At 31.0% G+C, this 6,743-nt stretch overlaps 1 protein-coding gene across 5 annotated transcripts in view; it reads right to left on the bottom strand.

Moving 5' to 3' along the window:
- Brinp3 (BMP/retinoic acid inducible neural specific 3) overlaps positions 1-6,743 on the bottom strand; it is a 363,635-nt gene that overhangs the window by 121,198 nt on the left and 235,694 nt on the right. The gene's annotated exons all lie outside the window — the stretch shown is intronic.

Genomic DNA, 6,743 nt, shown 5'->3' with positions numbered 1-6,743 from the left:
GGTTTGTTTTGGTTTGTTTTGGTTTTTGTTTTTATTTTTGATTGAGTGTGTGTGTGTGTGTGTGTGTGTGTGTGTGTGTGTGTGTGTGTGTGTATGAGAACGATACCGGTCGTGGTAAGTCATGAATCTCAGGCTGTCTTCAAACTTACTATGAGTTCTGAATGACTTTTGACTCCTGGTCTTTTCCCTTCCATTTTCTAATTAGGTGGATTATTGGTTTGTACTACACCGACTTTTTGTGGTGATATGAATTAAACCCAAGGTCTCCTTTATTATATGAAAGCACTCTATTGAACAAGTCTTATTCTCGAACGTAAGCAATTCTTAACACTTTCTCTGCCCTTCCATATCTACTAAAATTAATAATAATAATAATAATAATAATATTCATGTCTCTTTGGGAAAAATAAAAACTATTTTTCTTGGAAATTTTAGAGAACATTTCTGGAGTTAGAAGTCACTCAGATTTTCATCTGGGTTTAATAATATTCCATTCAGGGAGAGGGGAGCTTATAATTAGCAGACATCATCGGTAGCCATGCTGTGTACCAGTTTATATAATAAACCATGAAATGCTATGTCTGAAATGTGGATCTGTAAAGAAAATAAGACTCATTATTGGGGCGGAAAATTAAAATCGAATAGGATGTAGCAAGTTTGTTCTAAATGTCCTAGCTTCTAAAGTGCCTTTTGACATTCAAGTCCTTTGTTTGTGCACAATGCTATTCCCCAGAAAACAGTTTTTGTTTGTTTTTTGTTTTTGTTTTCCATATAAGCTGATAGTCAACTGTCACCTGAAGTGATTTTTTTTGAGAAGGTAAATTTTAGAAATATTTTACATGAAACTAAGAGGCAAGCATATGCACTGAGTTTGTACATGGACATACATGAGCTTTTTTAAACCATAACATTACGGACAGTCCTATCCTTAGAGAAATTTTCAAGTTTCATATCAAATGTTTAAATGCACAACACTCTCCAAAAGTCACACCTAGACATTTTCCATTACAAAGTGCTCTCTAACTGACATTCTTAGAACACCAAATAAACGTCTTTTAATATAATAGGACATGTTCTTGTTGAAGATACTGTTGACTGCATATCACACTTCGGATTCTGAATAAGCCAAGTGCTAACAGAAGTATTTGAATGTTTTATGTCAAAATGTTTCTAAAATGTTTGTGCTTTATATCAACAAACTGTTTTTCCTTTAAGACAATTACCTGTAAAAAACCAGTTATTCTCTAACCTTTCCTTAATAAATAAGTTTCTCACTTATAAAAAATAGTTAACAGAAAATAAATAGAAAATATAATATCATTTGTTTGGGTTTATTTGTTTTGGGAAGATTTGGTAAATTTTTTATAATTTAATTTTAAATAAAACCAGATATGTATGTAAATTAAATAGTTTAATTTTCTCCATTAAGGATGGGAATGTGGCCCAAATATTGGAAAATACATTATCTTTTCATTATTGAAAATATAATTGTTGTTTTCATATAATTAAGCATAGCAAATAAATATTTAGTCACTGCAAATATAACTGTATGAATACCTATGTTACTATTCTCTTCATTTGTAATTACAGCTTATACTCGAGGTACCTGTGTACCAATAACATTTACTATAAATGCCTCATTTTCTGGAAATGTAAAGAATAAATGCATTCTATATCATTTTTATAATTAGCCTTATAAATTTCTGTGTTTCACACTCTGACATGCCCCATATTGTTATTTTTCCTTCAGAAAGATTCTTCTAATATCACATCAACATTTTCCTATAATTAAGTATATTGGAGACATTCTCGGATTTGTAAGGTTTGAAAATTAGTACATTTGTTCTTAAAACTGCCTGACACTTTTGTTTACAGGCTGTAATAAGTATATTATCTAAGACTTGCATATAATAGAATAAAATGACCTCTATACAAGCATGCTGCTCTAATCTACAAATTGGATTTTATATGTGAAAATTGTAAGCATAGCCAACAGAAAACATTTACAAACAAGTTACCTTGACCTGATGAAATTTGCAACTTACTTTTCTTCTTTTTTGTATGTGGTGACTGCAATTAGCAGTTTAAATTACTGAGTTATGCACCCTGACATACTTCGTGCTGCTATTAGTACCTGTGAAAAACACTTCTAAATTCAGATAATTATCTTCCTAATTAAAGAATTACACGCTGATATATCTCAGTTTCAATGAATAAAATGTTTTAGCCTGTTAATTACTAGCATTTGTTTTATTTTTCAAGTTAAATTGAATCAACCATTTAAAAGAAGACTACAGTGTGTCCTTTTTTTTTTTTTTTTTTTTTTTTTTTTGTTTTTGTTTTTTTTTATAAAGCATAAAAGGATTTGAATTTCTGCAATAANTTTTTTTTTTTTTTTTTTTTTGGTTTGGTTTTTGTCTCTTTATATAAAGCATAAAAGGATTTGAATTTCTGCAATAATGGTAAGCATGTCAAATTCTTATGTCTTGTATCTATAAGTTTTCAAATCCATAAAAGAAAATAGTTCTGTCATGTCTTTACACAAATGCATTTGATTGTTTAATTTCTCTGGTAGTTGGAGAAACAACAGGAATAGAAGTTTTTAAATGGTTGTGTAAGGAATTACTTTAAAGATATTTTTTTGTCAATTTTCTTCTCCTTCAACTTCGTATATCAACATGATACATGCTGGTTATCTTTTACCTGCCTTCCACATACTATTAGAGGGTATCTATTAAAGCCCGATGTGATGATCGTTGACAATACAAATTAAGACAGAAGAAATGTTTCAGGAGAGTTCAGATATGGACTTGTGAGACTCTCCCCCATGCAGGAAATTCATGCTGTTGTGAGATCAGGACTACTATGGGTCTTTCATAACCTGTAGAAAGTCTCTCACAATCACTATTTTCTAATTCCTACATTACATGGGCACTATTTGTAAAAATCACAGTTCAATTATCTTTAGACACTACTAGGCCCAAGGTGACCCTGAACATAATTCCACACAGACATTGCTGTAGACCAACACATCCACTCATGCTTGTCAAGTATCTGCCTCCTATTCTGTATTTCAATCATCAATGCTTTCATATCTATATGTTTTGTTAACTTGTAATTTGGTTTACTAATTATGCTTTTATCTAGGATAAAACTACTTTAAGAACAATAAATTGCTTATTACTTTTTAATGTAACATTATGCTGTTTTATACATTTTTCTATCACCATTTTTGATTCTAAATATCTGGTGAACATTTTACAGTATTTATCTTATACTTCCATTATTTTATCCAGACAATGTCATTATGGCAAGCAGAAAGACTTTAGCAGTTCATTTCAGTATTTATCAATTTTCAAAGTCTGACTTACTTAAAATATTAAGTATATTTTAACTGGTACATAAAGTGTGATTTATCATATCAGGACACAGTGCGTTGCTTTATATCAAGATCATTGTTGTCACTATTGCATCAGTGCTTTATGATTAAAACTTCAAAACCATTTCATCCACTATCTACCATGACAGTATTAAATAGTAGCACACCAGAACTTACACCATACACTGAGAAAGGTTTCTGGTCCCTTCTGCTCATCTATTCCTTTCACTTGCTAGAATTCTTGTTTAAATATATTTTGTGAATAGAATCCTATGGAATTTGTCTTTCTGTGCTTCTTATTTCTCTAAACAAAATGATCTTGATTTCCAAATGTGTTGAAAATTATAGAATTTCATTATTTGGGATAATGTAGGAGGGCTCTGTTGGTTTCTTAACTCCATGGAGTATTCACTTTTAAGCTTTCACTTTAACTGCCATTTTGGCTTCTGTTATGGAGTTGCTATTTCATATCTCCTTTGTATGCAAAAGTTCACTGCACAGGGTTGGAAGTTTCTATTTTTAGCTGGACCACTGCAGATATTGTTATTGAGTAAAGTAAAGTCTTGATGCTTTAGTTTTCATTGCCTTCATGATTAGAAAATTTAAGCATTTTTAAAAAATAATTTTGTCCATTTATATGTCATTTTTATTAAAAAAAGATTTAGGTTAATTTCTTTCAATTTTTGCTTTGGGATTTTAAAGTTCCTCATATTCTAAATATTATACCCTTTTCTGATTGTTTTCTAAAATTTTCTTCTATTTCTCAGAGTAATCTTTATTATTCATTCTTTTATATGTAGTATAGAACTTGTTCATTATGGTTTTATACTATTTGTAGATATTTGTTTCTATTTTCTGTGCTTTAGGGTATTTTTAAAATATATTTTTTTCTTTTATGTGATAAGCCATATCTCATACGATGTTTTTTAGTCTTTTTGTGACTTTATATTACTTTTAACATTCAAAATATGAGGAAGTGCCTATGGTTTTCAGACTCAGGTCTTGATTAAGTCAAATAGATTTATGTCTACTATTTTACTCTTCCCGTTCAACATGGCACCACAAGACCAACTGAAAGCAGCCAGACAAGTAAGCTAAAGGGCACACAAGAACTTGAAAAAATAACTTAGATTATCACATATTTGACATGACCCATTATCTTTTACATATTTTTGATACTTTCATTACTGGGTACTCTATTTAAAACAATCTCAACTCTACTCTCCACTTCCATCTCCTGCTTCTGGCACCATTTTTTCTCTAATTAATGACAAATTCATCTTTAATTAATATTATTTTGACTTCTGCTTAAATATTTGGGATTGGATAACCCAATTATGCACAATATTAAGAAATGTAAGCTCATAGATACCAATCAGATTCACAAGGACAAACACAGACACACAGACACAGACACACACACACACACACACTCTACACATGTTCCACAAAACCTTTGAAGGGTTTGTTCCTGGGGAATACTAATTCTCTCAGTGCACATTGTTTGCCTATTGTTTATAGTCAAAGGATGTAGCTTTATGAAATTTTTCCCACCTATGTCGGTAGGTCAAGTGATGTATGTTGTGTAGGTCTGGTTTAGACAGCCATATTCTTAAGGTTTTGTGGATAAAGTTGTCTATAGTATATACAACACACACATACACACACACACACACACAGACACACACATACTCATGCCAAATAACATGAACAAATAAATAAGGTAATTTGATCAAAGAGAAGGAAGCATGATGCTTATGTAACTTAAGAATATATTAGAATTTAAAATAAGCGATGACTCATGGGATTATAATAGAATGACAATGAAACAGCCCAGTAGAATAGTAAAGAGAACTGAGAAGTAAAGGTATATTATGGTACATGTGTAGTGTGTGTGTGTGTGTGTGTGTGTGTGTGTGTGTAGTGTGTGTGTGTGTGTGTGTGTGTGTTTGTGTCTGTGTTTGTCCTTGTGAATCTGATTGATATCTATGAGCTTACATTTCTTAATATTGTGCATAATACTTTCTTCAATCAAGAAAGTATTGTGAATCTTTATGTCCTCATAAATGTTTTAGAAACAATTTTCATCTTCAGTGGGCCACCATTTCATTATTTAATATTTTCTATTTTCAATAATCACTATAAGAGCTGATCATGTTAAAATCTCTAAAGCCAAACTCGAAGTTGTAATCAAGCTTTGGTTTACAGCTGTCCTGAAACAGTCCTATACCACATTTAATTCTAAATCTTGTATTAGCGATTGTAGCATTCCTCTGTATAAGATTCTATTAACCCAATTCAGGCTTTATTCGTTTAACTATCTAACCATCAGCTTTCGCATCTAGATTTAAATTAAGGCAAAGAATATAAAGACTTACTGCCCAGTGTGCACTCTCAGTATAATCATTACAACCTAATTGGGCTGCAGACAGTTGTTCAGGTTACTTGCCCTGAGGCAGAAAAATTTTCCAAAGACTAGGAAGGTTCGCAGGTTTGAAACCTGCCATGAGTTGATAAATGTGCCCCAAGGAAAACCACTTGCAGAAAGTCAGAGTGTTCATTCATCATTTTTTCTCCAGCATTTTCCATCCTTACCTTCATTCTTGTCAAGTCTATCCTTCTAACAAAAACTTTGCTATTTTTTTCAAATATATTTAACTACAAACTTGACAAATTATACATATTATACACAATTTATTGTTAAGATATACAGAACTAGTATGGATCAAACTAAGTAAAGTATCCATTATCCCCCACAGTAAGACTTCTTTTGATAATATTAGGAGTTTCATCCAGAAAAAAATTCAAATATAAAACATAGTTCTATTTCTATAGTCACAAACTATGCAATAACTCCTAAGTTTTATTCTTTTATCCCAACTGAAATGTTGTGTTAGTAAATAACCATTCCCTTAAAACACAATGTCTATTCTCTGTTTTCAGGTCTTCATTCTTTATTTTGACAAAAATAAACCTAACAGTATGGGTTCTTTCCAGTGCTATTTACTGTTTTGTGTATAATATCCTGCTTCACTTTGCTTGTTTGAGGATCATTCATTCCTAACACATTTTGACTAAATCATATCATTCATAATACATTAGGTTTATTATTTCTTGCTTCATTATACATTACTATCCATTGTCTTTTAAACATTGTTATATTAATTTGAGGAATATTTTTACCTTCTTTTGTTTTAAGGTCAGCATTGGAAAAAATATAGTCTCAAAGCAGACACACATGCTTATAAGTTATGCAGTTAACTAGAAGCAGTTTTGTTTTGTTTTGTTTTGTTTTGTTTTGTTTTGTTTTGTTTTGTTTTGTTTTGTTTTTTCAAGACAGGGTTTCTCTATGTAGCTCTGGCTG

The sequence above is a fragment of the Mus caroli genome, chromosome 1 (assembly GCF_900094665.2).
Source record: "Mus caroli chromosome 1, CAROLI_EIJ_v1.1, whole genome shotgun sequence".
Classification (NCBI taxonomy): Eukaryota; Metazoa; Chordata; class Mammalia; order Rodentia; family Muridae; genus Mus; species Mus caroli.
The sequence above is the reverse complement of the archived record's forward strand: the minus strand, read 5'-3'. Positions and strand labels throughout refer to the sequence as shown.